This window comes from Cavia porcellus, unplaced genomic scaffold (genome assembly GCF_034190915.1).
Source record: "Cavia porcellus strain 051 isolate PalLab524CR breed Dunkin Hartley unplaced genomic scaffold, mCavPor4.1 scaffold_2, whole genome shotgun sequence".
Lineage (NCBI taxonomy): Eukaryota > Metazoa > Chordata > Mammalia > Rodentia > Caviidae > Cavia > Cavia porcellus.
The window spans coordinates 139,604,500-139,622,156 of NW_026947485.1; the positions used below are offsets into that span (position 1 = coordinate 139,604,500).

General features: G+C 36.6%; 1 long non-coding RNA gene across 1 annotated transcript in view; it reads right to left on the reverse strand.

Annotated features, from left to right (window-relative positions):
- The window catches only part of LOC134472923 (uncharacterized), a 58,704-nt gene extending 41,732 nt beyond the window's left edge, over window positions 1-16,972 (reverse strand). The window contains exon 1 of the long non-coding RNA XR_010042956.1: window positions 16,763-16,972. This is a non-coding gene — a long non-coding RNA (uncharacterized LOC134472923). The remainder of the gene's footprint in view (window positions 1-16,762) is intronic.
- Window positions 16,973-17,657: the final 685 nt, after the last annotated feature.

The following is a 17,657-nucleotide window of genomic DNA, read 5'->3' on the forward strand; positions in this document are numbered from 1 at the left end:
ATCAATCTAGTATATATATTTATACATATATTCCGTCAAGATATTATGTATTTATAAGTACTCCGTTATATATTAAGGATCAAATTTTTTCTTTTCTCACTCATCCAGTTAATACTTATGTACTCATTCTTTGCAAAACATGGAATAAAAAGATTATTTTAAATTTCATACCTTGCTCCACATGTTTATCTAGTAGAGGGAGGCATTCTCAAGTAAATGCTTACAATATGATGCAATAAAAGTAAGCGTGGAATATTATCTGGGAGACTACTAGAGAAGGGGAAAATACTTGTGCCTGAGGAACTAGAGTAAAATTTTATCACAGATGTTCTGTTTCATTTGGAGCTTACTGAATGAAAGTTCCTGAAATACTTGTGGGAATGTAAACCATCAAACATAAAATAAATTGGGACTTAACAAAGCATCAGTATGAAAGTTGGAACAATAGCTTCATGCTTTACAACTTCAATGAAGAGATAAGATGACCACTTCAAAGTCAATAGGCTATGCATCAAAGGAATATTTTGAAAAATATATTCAGTGGACTAAAAAGTATTGGAACATTTTACTTATAATAAATGGATTTTTCCCCAAAAGTTTGGTGTGATTTATTATAATATGGGCTAAAATTAGTAAATAAAATTGGTTTTTACAATTTGTTTTCTCTTTTAAGCACTTTAACCATCTCACTATCATTTTTATAGAGCAATTCTCCTGTTTATAATAAGCTGGAGAAAAATTATTCCACTGCCTGGTTGTTATCACCAGGCAGTGGAAGAAACAAGAGAAATAAAAGAAACAATCTTTCTCTTATTTAACTGATACATAAAAATATAAAATTATATTTATTATTGAGTTTCCATCTGATTTTTCAACAGAAATAAACTTTGTATAATGTTAAAATGGTTTCTCAAACATTTATCATTTATGATGAAAACATTCAAAATTCTTTCTTATAGCTTTTTAAAATGGGTACTTATTAAAATCTCTAAAGATTAATTAAAGAATTATTAAAGAATAATGCCTAGAATTTGCTGAATATTATGTCATGCACATTATATTATGTAATTTATACATATTGAAATATTTCATTGTCTTAAAACACTACAAAGAGTGAAACTTTTACAACTGTATATAATAAAGATATCATTGGAGATACAGCTCAGTGGCACAGTGCTTGCCTGGTAAGTGTGAGGTTGTGAGTTTAATTCCTGGTTAAAAAATAAAAAAGACATTGAGGTTCAGAAACTCTAACCAAGGATCACCTAATTATTGAATGGCAGTGCTAGGGCCAACCATTTAATTTATATAACTTCAGCATTAAAGTAAAGGGATGAAAAATCATAGTATAAATTACACTAAGAAGAAGCTAGCTGTCCGTGTGAATTGGTGCTATGCACCGGTGGCTGAGAGGACAGTCAGACCCTAGCCTTTTCCCATGAGTCAGCACCATTCATGGACTTCAGAGGAAGACAACAAGAAGTCACCAAGAAGCAAGCCCTCCCGGTGAATTGGTGACATGTGCGGGCCACTGCGGGGACATCCAGATGCCAGCCCCTTCCAGAACACAGGCTGGGAAACAAGAAGAGCCAACTCCCCCAGCCTCCCACACTACTGTAAAGGACCAACTGATCTCAAGAAACACAGGTTGCAATGATAGCTATTGAGGTAAAAATACAATTTAATACTTGTAGTGTCTAGTGATTCACTGACTTTGCAGATATAAAGTCTGATCATCTATTCACAGGATAACAATATGCAATGTAGCATCTATGGGTGATCTTCTTCTGACCATTGTTAATTCCTTATCGTCTTGTTTCAAAGTCCTGTATCATTTTTCATTGTTTTTTTTTTGGGGGGGGGTTGGGTTTTATTCTTTTTTGTCTTTTTGATTTTATTATACCTGATAGCATGGGCAGCTATTTCAAAAATAACAAGATATATTATGGTAATCATTTTACTTTTACTATTATCTTGTTTTTTAAATTTTTTATTATTTTGAAGGTAGTAAAATACAACAGAATAAGACAGAACAAAATCAATTGAGACAGTGTCCCAGCCTGTGGGTAAGTTCACGGAGACCGTAGAGGGGGAGTGGGAATGAAAAAGAAAAAAGAGACGCAAAGAACAGAGACAAGATGAAGAAGTCCAATCAAGTCTTGTTTATTCAAGGAAAGAGTATCAAATATATAGGGTATTGGGGAGGAGGGATTTGGGTTCTGAGACGTCAGCAGGTAACTTAGCAACAGTGGCAGGACCAAGGGTTATAGGTCAATTCAAATTTCCCGTGCATGGGCTCATAATCCCTTAAGGAGCCAAACAAGCTAGGTAGGCAAGGTGCTGCTTAAATACCAAACTTAACTCCTATAGGGAGTTAAAGTGGTGAGCCCTGCAGATATAATGTAGCAGCCAATTACAGGGCTTCCCACAAGACAGTGCAGTGAAATTGGTACAGAACATCACAGCAGGTTACTGGGATACTAGTAATAGGTACTATAGGACTATTAAAACAGAATATTGAATAGAGCAATACAATTAATCAGAACAAAGCAAAACAGTGATATCAATATTTGCCTTCAAAGACATGGTATAAGGAAATCCCCCATATTTGCTATATTGCATATGGTCAACCTCCCAAGAGATGCTCAGACCTCTGGCTCCCATTTACTAACCAGGGTAGGATGGGGTGGTGTGCTTGATCCTCAGCTAATGTGCTGGTAGGCTCATGGTTGCTTACCAGGCAGGTGAGCAGATTGCTTGGTTTTGCTGTGCCCTAAAGTTCAGGAGTCGCTGGGTGCTTCTCTCCGTGGGGCGGCCAGTTTGCCCGAATCATGGCTACTTACCAAGGAGGCAACATTATCTTGTTTTGAAGACTTTTAGTTCATTTATTGTTTTGTTTTTAGTGATTCTATTCTGTTGTGTTTGATTTTTACTATGTCTGAAGGTATAGGAAGCTATTTTGAAGACAGGAGGCATTATGGTAACCATTGTTGATTTCCTGTGGTTTTAAAATCTTGTGTCACTTACACTGTTTTGTTTTGATTGGATTTATTTTGTTTTATTTTTCTTGCTTTATTATCTTTAAAAATAAAAGAACTCACAGAAGCTTAGCTTAGGTTTTCAATGTTATCTTAGCACTTTCTTGGCTCAACAGGAATAATTTTTCCCCTAAATATTTTTACAACTCATAAGATGATGCCAAATACCTCAGTGCAATGTAAAATTAAGTTGTTTATTAGAGATCACTTTTTAGTGCATACGTTTATCATATGCAGTCCTCTCTTACTTGTGTTTGCCGAACACTCTAAATAGTATACTGTTTTTTATATTTGTCAGGGTGTTTTCTGATTTCCTTTAGATTTATTCTTCAAATCAGTGGGTGGGCAAGGATGTAGAGAAATTGAAATGCTTACATACAATTTATGGGAATGAAAATAGTACAGTAGCTATGAAAACTGTATTAAGATTGCTCAAAACATTAAAAATAGAACTGCCATATGATCTAGCAAACCAACATCTGGATATACACCTAAAAGAATTGAACTCAGCATCTCAAGGAGACATTAAAATTCCAATGTACCTTACAATTCTATTAACAATCAAGCTATGGAAATAATCTAAGTATCTGCTAACAGATGAAAGGACAAGAGAATGTGATATATATAAAACCTTAGAATAAAGGGGAATTCTGCTACATTCAACATATACACACCTTAAACACATTATGCTAGGGAAAATAATCCAGGAAAAGAAAGACAAGTATTGCATGAATATTCTACTTATATATACTATCTCAAATAGTCACATTAAAAATAAACAAAATTTTAGTGGCTGTTGCTAAATGTAAGAAGAGAACATAAAGTGTTGTTAATCAACAGACATAAAGTTTCAGTTAAGTACAATGACTAAGCTCTAGATATCTGCTATATAACATTATACTAGAAATCAACAGTAATATAGTTTACACTTAAAATTTGTTAAAATACCTATATTAAGAGTTCTTACTATTGTAAAATTTAATAATTTAATTTTAAAAGCTAAGCCTTTTTATTCTCCTGCAACTAAGAGGCAGTATAGGTTTAAAGCCCACAGAATTAAAAATTAGGGTTGGTTTTCTTTAGTTCACCTCTCTCTTTCAGATAATTAGCCTCCCTCTATTCTATCAAGACTAAAATAAGGGAAGAAACAATAAAGCTATTGAATTGACAGCTACATAGAAAGTCTCTAATTTTAACAGAAAGCATAGAATACTTCATGGGTTGTATAAGGCTATCCCTCACTGGGGAATGTATTTACTTGACACTGATGAGGTACTTTCCAGATAACTGTCTTCAGTTTCTCCTTTGGGTAGTACTTCTTAAGGTCCAAAGACAGTGTCTGAGATGACCTTGATTGGGATTCTATTGTTCTTCCATCCAAATTCTTAAATGTATACTATCCACATTTGGTCATATGAGTGTATCTTTGGTCTACCATAAATGGATGAAAGTATAGATTCTTCCCAGATTTTAGCTATCTAATTTGTGAGCACAATCTGCTTTTATAATTTTCAATTGTGATCTCATTTTTAAAACCTTTCAGTTGTGACTCAGACCTGCATTCATGGTATTTCCCAAGTGCCACAGACATATAATGATTGTCATATGGTCTGCTCACATTCTTCTTTTAAGGACAGTAAGAATGAGAAATCTTTCTCCCTTTTTTAGTAGTAGTGGTATGACATATAGCTCACCATGACTTTCTTATAAGAAATGTTCTTGATTTTCCAACTTTTATTGCAACCTGAAAAATTTGTGATCTTGAGAAGGCCCTAAGGGCTGATAAACTGGCTTTTGATTATATCTTTTACAATATATTCACTTTAGAATATAGAAAAGTTAAGGCCATTCATACCTTCTCCTCTGTAAAGTATCCATTTGTTTTACTTGCCCATGCTTTTAAGTGGGACTTTTATTTGGGGGATAGGTTTTGAGCTCACTATATTCTAGATATTAGGCCTCAGTCTGAAGAATAGTTCGCAAAAATCTTTCCTACTTTGCAGGTTTTCTTTTCACTTTGATGATTGTTTCTTCTGCTGTGCAGAAACTTTCTAACCTGATACAATTCCACTTGTTGATTCTTAGTACTATTTCTTGTGCATGGAGTGTTCTGTTCAGAAGGTCCTTGCCTATGTCTATGACTTCAAGAATTTTACCTATTTTATCTTGCAGCAGGTCACATGAAGAAATGTTCAACATCACTGGCCATTAGAAAAATGCAAATTGAAACAGCGCTGAGATTCAATCTCATCCCATAAAAAATGGAGCCAGGTATGGTGGCACAGGACCGTAATCCCAACACTTGGGAGGCTGAGGCAGGAGAATCACTACAAGTTCACAGCCAACCTGGAATACATAGTGAGTTATAGGCCATCCTGAACTGCATAGGGAAGCCCTGTCCAAATAAATAAATAAATAATAAAAAGAAGAAAGAAAATCAAATACAAAGATGCAGAGGAAAACTTCCACACTGCCAGGAATGCAAACTAGCAGAACCAATATGGAATTCAGTATGAAAATCCCTCAAAAAGCTAAAACAGAAATTACATTTGACCCAGATATTCCTCATCCTTCTAGGTATTTTCCCCAAAGAGCTAAAACATGATAACACAGTGAGACATGAAGACATATGTTTATAGTAATTCATAATAGTTGAGTTGGAAGCAGCCTACATCTTCATCAACAGAAGAATAGATAAGGAAAATATAGTGCACAGTGGACTACTATTCTATCATAAAGAAAGATAAACTTGAGACTGTATGGCAGGTGAAATGAATCAGACACACAAGCTTAAGTATCACATGGTGTCTCTAATGTGCAAGACCCAAATTATAAACAAAGCGAAAAATAAAAGATAATAGGAAATGGAAGAAGTTCAAGAGACATAGCAAGGGGAAGGGAGGAAAGATAAAGAGGATAAAAAAGGAATTACAATGTGTTATGCACATGTGCCAACTCCAAACAAGACATACAAACATTATACAGTCCAAAAATGTACTAATAAAAAATTTGAGAAGAAATATTTTCAACTTTTTATTTTTTCCTGGATACTTGTTAACTTAGCTAAAACTGAAACACATATTCCATTTTTATTCTTATCACAATAACTGACCTAACTGATTTTATACCAGTTCTCAATGGAATGAGCTCAAATTTACTTGAAAATTTTCTTGAAAATTCAAAATTCTTTTTCAAAATATTTGGTACATTTTAGGGGTAAATAAAGAAACATGTTTAGTAACTTTTATTGTAAATATTAAATCATACAAGTAATTAAACATTATATTGTCTTCATAAAATACAAAATAATTTAGGAAAACAGAGTGATTCCCTTTTACTAGTCTCTTCAAAATAGTCTACTACTTACTTCACATCTGAATACAAAACATTAAGTTCATATGTCTTATATTTATGTCTTCTGTATCTTTTATGACAAATATAAAACTTCAGAGCATTTACTGGTTGATAGCTCTGCTGCTTTTGGAATTCAGATACACTTGAAATGAAATTTATATTAAACATTTTTACAGGTCTTGATTGTGGGACATGTCAAAGCAAGGATAGCTTATATTTTGCTGTTCACTGGCACCCATTCAAACTTCTGTATTTATGACAATAGGTTGGAATATGAGTGAGAGGAAAAACACTTTGTATGAACAAATCTACATCTATCTGAAGATTGCCAAGAAAATAATTTTCCTTTAAACTTTGTTCCCAAACTAAGTCTAAACTCTAAATTAGAGATTCAATAGCCTTGTACTTCCTGATTTAGGATTAGGGGTCAGAATTCTGAGCTCCTGAAGAGGAGCTTCTTATGTCTCTACAGCTTCTAAAATTATTTATTTATCCTTATCAAAATATTCCACTAGTTAGCATCCATATTCTGTCAATAAATAATGATATACCTTTTTCCTTGACAAAACTACAAAAATAGACTTCAGTGGATAATGCCAGTAAAAACACACATAGCTGGATATTCAGAATTGCTTTATTTCCTTTGATAAAAGTGTACAATCAAGTTTCATGACATTTAACAAGTAGAAATCTCACAGAGATTCTGACAGAAGGTTGATAGTCCTGTTCTTTTTGCTTTGCATGTTTGTTTTTTATTTCTTAAGAAGTATTTCAAGAGGAAATTGGAGGACAGTACATTACACATATCCTCTTCAATAAGTAAAGTACATTTAAAATAAGTACCCTTGTCTGATCTCTCTAATAACAGAACCAAAAAGAACTAAACACCCTTTGCTTGAGGAAAGAAACAAAACCAGAAAGATATTTTTAGGATACTAGAAGAAATGACTGCACGATTATTCATACAGGACAGGCATGTACATGAATCAGATTTTATCACAATAATTTATTGAAGAAATGATTATATTTGGAGAGAGAAGCTCAGAAAACAAACAAGTTAAAAAGAAATGAGTCTGATTTTTAGCAGTGACAGCAACATCAGAGGCAAAGCAGTTTAAATGAAATAAAATGAATTTATCAACAGCAAGGGAAATTTAATTCACACTTAGGCACCTGGTAAAACAAACAAACAAACAAATTGAATGACCAGATATCTAAAATGAATGAGGCCTACTTCTTTATAACAGTTTGCTTTTTTTGCAAGCCTAGTGTACAAGCAGTACACCTATTTTCTTATCTTTTCAACATATTTGCTTGATTAGTGCTATGATCTCCATTTTAAGACTGTGGTATTTAACTTTCTCAGTGGTGTACTAGTGTGGAGCTAGAATTCAAAAACAGATTTGTCTAAATTCAAAATTCATTTTTTCTAGTCTAATAAGCAACTGTAGCAGTAGAAATTCTCCAGAGAAATGGGACCCATAGTAAATATATAATCACACAAAGGTATTTATTTAGATAGGCAGATAGGGTCAGTGGTGGGAGAGCCCACAATGGTCAAATGCAAGTGGGAGAAACAGGGAATCCATGATTCAACCTAAGATGGAGACTGCAGAGCAAAAACAACAAAGATGCAGTATTAGCTCAAGGCTGAAGGCCTGGAAGCTCACTAGACAGCACAGATATGAGTATGCACCGGAAAACTAAAGAAACTGAAGACCATATTCAAAAGCAATAGCCCCAAAAGACTTACCTGATTACCTGGTGTCTTCCAAAACATACAGTTTCCTCTTCTTTCACTTTTTAAAATTCTATCCATCCACAATATGAGTCTGTTGATTGTGTCATACAAGGGTCTTCTTCACTCAATTTTCTGGCTTACAAGTCAACCATCTCTACCTACACACCTAGAGCTGTTTTATTAATCTGTTAGATAATAGTTAATCCAGTAAAACTGACATCAGAATTAACACTCACAGCAACTTTCTTAAAGTCATCAGTCATAGTTTATGACCCTGGCATGGTGCAAAGAATGAAAGATTACTCAGTGTCAGTGTCCAAACAAATTCCAAGAAGTCTCAGAATGACTGCCTTAACTGAGGCTCCTGAGCATGAGAGAGTCTCATAAAGACAACCCTGAAGTGAAGCTTCTGTGGCTATTTATTGATAGAGCCAGGAAGCAATAATGAAGGGCAAAAGAAGGACATATATGAAGGAATTTATGTAGGGGACCGAAGGACAGGGAAGTTCAGAGTGGTCTGTTACATGCTTGACCTTAGGCTCAATCTCAGTGGTAAATTAGAGGCTAGAGAGACAAAGGTCAGAGCATTCATCCTTGAGGCAATATGTTCTGATCCTACTTGGACTTGTGGCCCTATAGGCTATCCTTGAATCTCTAATCATGTATTCTGGGATGCATTTAGTGTGTGACCCCAAAAGTTCTTTATCTCTGCATATCCCTGTCATACATAATTCTGGCCAGAGCCCCCACAGTCAAGCACCAAATTTACTAATAATGTGAGAAATGAACATAGGGAATTGCTGAAAAGCAACTAAGGAAGAAAACTGAAAGTTGGCGTAATACTAAATCGGCCTACCATTATTCAAGAATACAACATTTTATTACTGTCCTAATCTTATTGAGACATGGTCAATAACTGAAGTTCATAATGATAATTCCAAATCATCAAAAAAGAGATTAGTTGTATATCCTCCTATTTCCATAGATATAGTTTAGAACTTGCTATGGAAGTTCTTCAATTTCCATCATCCTTCCTCAAGTATATCTATATTTATATTCTTTCTTATCTTCTTCCTGGTAACAAAGAAAGAGATAACTTCCTAATTCATTTTCTCAGCAGTAAATTTTTATAATGAACTCTAAAGAGAAAGTAGAGGAGAGATTAGTAGTATAGTTATCTGCCAGGCGTACACATACTACTAATCTCCCTTAGTTCACCAAAAAGAAGTTTTGTGCTATCATTGTTTGACTGATCACTTTTGTGTCTATATTTTGTAACTTGAACAACTGGTTCTGAGATAACAATATGCAACAAATTAAGTAGTGTTAATTCCTTACATTTTTTTCTTTTTTGAAATTCTGTGTCATTTCTATCCTTTTTTTATTTTGCTTTTTAAAATAAAAAAGTTTAAAAATTTAAAAACGAAAGTAAATGAGAGAGGATTCATATCCTTATACCATAAGGACTCACACCCTTAGAAGGTGTGTGTGGGTGCACACACATATGCATGCAACAGTTTACTGATTAGGATTCTAGCCAGGAAGCAAGATACAAAGATGTGTGATTGAAAATGTGGAAGAAAACAAGTATGGTGCAGGAGATTGTTTTATTTAGGATTAATTATAGTATCATTTTCTATGTTAGTTCATCCAGTTATAAATAAAATTCAATCTAAATATGTTAAACAGGAAAACACATCAATTTATGTTTTGTATTTTATAGCATAGTTGATGAACAAAGGAGCCAAGTTTTGAAAGTATGCAGCAAGGAATGACAAGTAAGCTACTATATACTGTCACTTAAAACAATAGTCCTAACATGCTGCTACTAGAAACAGCATGGGTTTTTCATTACTGTTCCTGAAAATCAAAACATGTTGGGGGAGGAGCAAAGATGGCAGATAGATAACAACTGGCTACAGAGGCTCCCTGAGATAGTTAACTTAGAATTCAACATAATACAGAGTGGAGAACCCAAAACAGAGGGAGATGAATTCTCTCGTCCCAAGAAGAAATTAAGGTGAGGAGAACCAACCAAACATACAGTCCTGGTGCTATTATTGGAACAGCTAAAGGTTCAGTATTCCTGCTGCAGCAGGCAACTTGCCAACCATCTGAGGTCCCGCTGTGACTTGCGATGTCCCTCCATGATTTGCCGAGCTGTCCGAGGTCCTGCCGCTTCGACTCACTGGAGGCACAGCTACATTGAGTTCAGGGTTCAGTGAGCCCAATGGAGAGCTGAATTGACAGGGTGCCTACATCAGAGTGACGGGAGTGGAGCCATTCCTTAGAAAGGGGGACTCCAGCAGACGACATTCTGGGACTGGGCAGGACTGACAAGTACAAGGGGCAGTAGTGACCCCAGTCAGTTGTCCCCTTCCCAAACAGGACTGGTAGAGTGAGCTGGGCCTGGGTCATGTGACCTGGATGAGACCCAAGTCCCTACAGCGTTGGTGCACACTAACCACACTAACCCAGTGAAGCCTCAGAAGTTTGACTGACCCAGAGGGGAGGCAGCACAAAGTAATACAGTGCAGACCACAGCAGCCTGATTGACCCATAGGGGAGGGGGTGCAAAGTAATACAGTGTAGGCCACAGCAGCTTGACTGATCTGGAAGGGGGGTGTACAAAGTCATACAGTACAGGGCACAGCAGCTTGACTGATCTGGAGGGGAGGCAGTGCAAAGTAATACAGTGCAGGCCACAGCAGCTTAACTGATCTGGAGAGGAGGGGCCAGCATACACTGTCCCTGTCTGCAACTCACTAGCACACAGCAGTGGGAAGGGTCATCTAGCTAGCATGCTTCAGAAGAATTGTAACCAACAAAAAAAGAAACTGGGACCTCCTGGAAGAAGCAAAAAAGATGGAAAGAGGAAGCAACAACAAAAAGTCCCCAGGTCCCAACCCTGAGAACATTGACCCAGGACAGTTAAATACAAAGGAAAATAACAGCAAACATGCAATATCAGACACAGCACCAGTGGACATAAAGAGATATATTCGGGACCTCATACATGAGTTCAAAATATTTAGCTAAGTAAATATTTAGCCAAGTAAAGCAAGATATAAGAAGATAAAGAAAAGAGATACTAAGCACCCCTCAAGCAGACATAGACAGAAGAAGGGAGGAGCTCAAACAAAGAAGAGAACCATTTCATGAAGAATATTTTAAAAAAATAGAATATATGAAGTAGATTCAAAAAGATTACCAGGAAATTAAAAACTTTATGGAAAGATGGCAAATCATCTTGAAAGAAACTAAGGATAGATTATCCAAACTGGAGGACAATTTTGCAAAGTAGGATTATGAAAGGGAAAACTTTTTTAAAATAACAAGGAAACAAGCAGTAATGATACAAAGGCTAGAAGACGACAAGAGGATCTATAACTTGAGAATAAAAAATGTGAATGAAGAAGCAGGGGTATAAACAAAGGAACTACAAAGGTTATTCACAGAAATAATTAAGAAAAACTTCCCAAACATAAGAAAAGGAAATGATATTCTGATTTATGAGTCATACAGAACTCCAGCCACCTACAACCAAAACAGAGCTACACCCAGGAATATAATAATCAAGATCCCAGAAATTCAATATAATAACAGAATATTAAAAACTGCTGGAGACAAGAAACAGATAACCTATAGAGGAAGGCCAATCAGAATAATGGCAGACTTCTCAACACAAACCATCAAGTCAAGAAGAGCCTGGAGCAAAATATTCCAAGCCCTGAAAGAATATAACCTCCATCCCAGATTGATATATCCTGCTAAACTGTCTCTAGAAATGAATGGAGAAACAAGATGCTTCCAAGACAAAGAGGATCTTGGGAAATTTGCAAACACCAATACAACTCTACGGAGAGGGCATTCTAGAGAGAGAGAAAAGTACTAGGATTCCAGTAACAGTCCAGAGAGGCCTCAATGAATGGAACAGAAAACAGAATGAAGAAGATAAGCAGACAACTGATGGGGAAAAAAAGAGCATAACAGAAATGAGGCAGAGAAGATTTTACTCAAAATTAATTGATGATTGATAGTATCAAGTCTCAGAGTATAGGCAACTACAATGAAGATGACAAGACTCTACAATACACATTCTGATTTGATAACTGCCAGTTTTTAAAGTTCTATACTATATACAAAGTTGTGTTTTTATTAATACTGTTATATTCAATTATACTATGTCTGATGATATAGCCAATTCTATTGGAGATAACAAAAGACAACACAGGAACCATGTTAGAAATCTTTGTACAGTGGTCTTATATGTTTTTTCATTTCATGTGTTTATAGGAATATGTTTTATTTTGTCTTGCTTTATTTTGTTTCTCCCTCTAATATAGAAAGGATAGAAATAAATGTTAAGAATCATGCATGTATAGAATCTATCAACAGTTTATGAGAACTGATCTTATGACACATGATAAAATGAACAGATACTTTGAAGGAAAAAAAGACACTAAAATACCCAGTGCTGATCCTGGAGTGTCATAATGTGAAACCCAGCAATAGTATTATTCTTGTTCAGAGTGATATTAGCCTGCTTGGGTTTATTCAATCTCAACATAATTAAAGATATGGATAACTGCATGTATGTTTAAATGTATAGGATTGATAACCACATTTCTAAGTTTTTGTTGGATAGTTGAACAGAACAGGTTGCAATCTCACTGTTTGAATCCCTACTTTATATGCTCCATTTTAGTGTCTTGAATAACAATTTGTAAGAAGACAATCTGTAATAATTAATGATTTCTTATTGTTTATATTTTTTCTTTGAAATTATGTATTATCTCTACCCATTTTCTGTTTTGTTTAGTCTTTCTTTAAATTAAATTTTTAAAAAAAGATGTTACAATATCCAGTGCCAATCACAGAGTGTCATGATGTGAAATCCAGCAATATTATTATTCTTTGTTCAGAATGATTTTAACCTGCTTTAGTTTGTTTAATCTAAACATAAATGAAGATATGGATAACTGCCTGTATGTTTAAATGTATAGGACTGACAACCATGCTACTAAGTTTTTGTTTGACAGTTGAACAGAACTGTTTGCAGTCTCGCTGTTTGAATTCCCACTTTACATGTTCCATTTTTGTATCTTGAACAATTATTTGTAAAATGACAATATGTAAACATCAACTAGTGATTTCTTACTGTTTATTTTTTTCTCTGAATGTATGTATTACTTCTACCTATTTTCTGTTTTGTTTAGTCTTTCTTTAAATAAAATTTTAAAAAATCAAAACATAGTGGAGACATCCTTGTCAAACATTGACTGTGATATTCTTCCATTTTTGATTTGAAGGCTGTCTCATAGAAGCCTATTAATTATAAATTCTAGGTCAGATGTGTTTTCCTCGTATACAAGAGGTGCTAGAAAAATGAGTTCTGGCTTTTATCTTACAGAGTTGGGATTCAGAATGTGGGCCATTCCACAAATACCAGAAAGTAATTACAAAGACGGTGGGCACCACATGATAAATACCTACATCTGTGACAAGCACTGCTAGCTGTTTCCTCAGTTTCCAATCTGTCATGCTTCCTGAATGTGTTCATTTAAATTAGAGGCCCATCTTGTATCATTTTTGTGGACTGAAGTTTGACTTGACTGCTATAATTCATATATTGAAGCCCAAACCCCAATACCTGAGGATGACTTAATTTGGGGATAGCATCTTTAAGGTAGAAATTAAGTTACAATAAAGCCATTGACATGGCTCTTAATCAACGTGACCAGTTTCACTGTCAGAAGAGGAGGTTAAGACATACAGAAATGCTGGGACCTCCATCCACAAAGAAAAGCATCCATGGTGACAGGAAGAAAGCAACAATCCTGTCTGCAAGCCAGAGAATGGCCTTAGGAAAACACTAGTCCTGCAGAGACCTTAATCTCAGAGTAAAGATAACAACGTGTATTGACTGGTTATAGTTTATGAACAATTGTCCTTTCCATATACTCACAAAATAAATTACAATTATGAGAATAAAATTATTTACATTTTTTGACAATTATTCTTTCTTTATAAGGGTTGAAATAGTGGGAAAGAAGGTGTTAACCTACTTTCAATCTTTGTTCCTCACATGTGATAATATACTTCTGAGTTTGACATAACTCTCTGGTTTAAAAAGGAAAAAACAACCACCCTAGTGATTCATTACAGGCTAGTGATGGTCTTGGCAGAAGCTCAAAGTCCTTGGTGCTCAGTCAGTGGATGTGGGACAGTGGAAATGTGTAGGTGTGAAAACACAGCCAAGTGTGCTGTGGGGACAGTGAGCTGCTTGGAGGACTGGGAAGAGGGACTGCAGTCTCCCACAGTAGGTACAGGTGATCATAGCAACAGATTTCCTGTAGAAGCTGTATTTGAGCTAGTGAGATCCAACTTCTGATTGACTAGCAGGTGAGCAAAGACAGTTAAAACTTCTGGCTTTGCTCTCCAGTAACAAAAACAACAATAATAAATGCAACAAGTCAACATTTCCCAAAATCCAGAAGAATGTTTTTTTATTTGAAATATAATTCAAGTAAGAACACCTACTATTTTTAAGATAAGACTAGTAAGCACTAATTTTAAACTTAACTTGATGTTTTGTGTGTTTCAACCTGAAACATAGTATAATGATCAATAAATGTGTGTTGCATCAATTGAAAAATAGTTTCTTAAATCTCTGCTGAGGATTAAACATTTCTGGGAAACTAACTTCTGGGAACACATTAATTACAGAGATCCTGTAATGACTAACTCAGTGTATCAAATTGATTGGGCCATGGGGTACTCGTCAGTACCTATTTAGTCAAACATTCTGAATGTTTCTCTGGGGGTATTTTTTAAAAGCTTTAATATAAACAAGGAACTGAATAATAACTTTCACCCAATCAGAAAGGAAGTGCTCCCATCTGACTGCCTTTAAACTCAGAGGTCTTCCTTCTTTCTTTCCTTCCTCCCTTTGCACTCCTCTCCCCTCCCCTCCTGTCTTTCTTGTTCTCCCTTCCCCATCTCTCTTTCTCTCTCTTGCCTCAGACTTGAACTAAAACATCAGATCTTTCTGGTTACCTACGTTCATTCCACTGGCTTTCTTGGTTCTCAGGCCTTTGAACTCATACTGCAGTGACACTCTTGTCACTTTCTAATCTCTGCCTTGTTGACTGGAGATGTTTAAGTTTGATAGTTTTCATAGTTGCATTAGACAATTCCTTACAATAAATTTTTTTCATGTATATACCCATCCTACTAGTTCCATTTTTCTCAAAACCCTGACCAATATAGATGTCTTGAGTGCCATTTATACATACAATATCCACATTTTATCACTTCAATATTATAGTATATTCTAGTGTTTTAGAAACTAAGAGACATCTTGGCTATAGGAAGCAAGGCTTTATACCCAGAAGTCAGAAGTCAATTTCTAAATCAGATTAGCTGGTTGTGCTATTCTCTATATATTTAATAGTCACTTCTGATTGGTTCTGAATAAAGACAACTGTGAAGACCAGATGGAAAATGAAAGGATTTTACCCTGGATGCTACAACAGTGGGAGGCTGGGAGGTGGAACCAAGGGACTGTATCTTGAGGTCATCTTCCCCGCCCCAAGGCAATTTACCTGTGGTGCTAAATGAATTCCAATCAGCTACTTGTGCATCAGTAATGCCCCTTAGGACCACCCCAAGACCAGAGCTATATGTATGCCCCCCATACCACGTGTCCGGCAGAGAAAGCCAGGCCCCAGAAGTCATGGAATTTCTCTCCACATCTTTAAAATAAAGGTCACTTTACTTTATATTGTGTCTTCTAACCACGCCGAAAACTCTTTCATAATGGTGCCTGTGTGACTCAGGAGGCAGAGTGAGTGGCTCCTGGGAACCCCTCCCAGTTTGAGACCCCTGCCTAAGAACCACCTTTTACTTCCTCCAGGACTGTTTACTTGCTGCAGCTAATCTGCGTGCAAAGTGACCTTCCTCACTGAACACGAGTAGGCTACCACCCCGAATATTTTGTTTCCATCCTTTAGCAAGCTTGTGACAGATAAACCATCCTGCCATCCCAAACAGGGGTACCAGTTTTCACGATCTTTAGGCCACCAAGACTGGCATTTTTGTTTACTGGGATGCGCCCCGCACTCTTCGGTGACCAGGCCAAAGAGAACAGGTGTGGGTGTTCCATATCATGCCTACAAGACAGGTGACGACCTCTTTTGTTATGTGTGACCCGGAACAGCTTCCACACTCCTTGAGGGGAGCGTTATTTCCCGAGGTGAAGTTATTCTCTCAGCTCACTTATAATTCAGTCATGGGGACCACTTCCTGTGCCCCAAAAAACACACCTCTGGGGTGCCTGGTTCAAAAGGCTACCAAAAACCAAAAAGCTGATCTTTTATTTATGCTTTTATCACAATAGTGGCAGGTTGGCGAAAACTCTCCATCTTTAGGCCTTTGTTTTAAGCACGTGTCCCTCTCTCCCTCTGCCCCTCCAGGATCCCTCCCCCTCCCCACTCTTAGGAGGTGGCTCTTTTCTTTACAGCTTCTCCCCATAGCTCACACACCAAATCCCGCAGCGTTCTCAGCATTGTCCTTTCCTCCCGCCTCACCCAGTTCTCAGTCCCTCCCCTGATGCACGCCAGCTCACCTCTCCCAGAGCATGTGCGGCCAGAATGGGGGAGGTGCACATGGGACTGCGTTGGGCTGCGCACAGGCAGGGCAGGTGTGATGTGCGTGGACCGCCTGTGCAGGCTTCTCTGGACTCTCACGTGGTCCGCCAGGTCTGCGCTCCCCCTGCAGGCTCCTGCGCCTACAGAGCAGCCCCATCCCCCAGCCCCATCCTCTGAGCGCTGCTCGGCTGGGGCCAGACCCCTAGCGTGGCTCCAGGTGGCGCTGAGGAGGAGGCAAGGGGATGCAGGAGGAGAAGAGGCCAATGGCTGCTCAGCGAGGTAGCGAGGTGGGGTTAACTCTCTGAGCTAACCAGGTTCCTATTCTGGCATTCTTATTTCAAGAGATCAGATCTCTATTAATTAACCTACAAAAAGGTTCACACTAGTCTTATTTATTATTTGCAAAGTGGCCAAATATATTTGAGTGTACTCTAATTTTATAAGATGATCATCAGTCTATATATCTGTTGTTTGTTCAGTCTGTTTATAAAGTACAGATCATCTGTCCATGTTTGTCTATTTGCCTGCTCTGTAAACAGGTGTTCCTTTTATTTGAGCTCAACAATCTTTTGGGGTTTTTTTTGTTGGTGGTGGTGGTGGTGGTGGTTTTTTTTTTTTGCTTTTTTTTTTTTGCTTTTTTTGCATTTTCAAACCATTTAATCAAGGTTTATTTGGGTTATAGATTTTAAAAACATGCTTCCACCTAGTTTGCCAGTGGGTAAAAATGGTGCTAAAACTGTTTAAATAAAATCTCTTACATTGAGGAGACACTGGAAAAGATTTCAATTGAGAAACAGGAAAAGTGGCGACCTGATAATTTTACCAACTCTTGTTTATTAATCGGAGCCTCCAATAATCTCCATAGCCTTATGG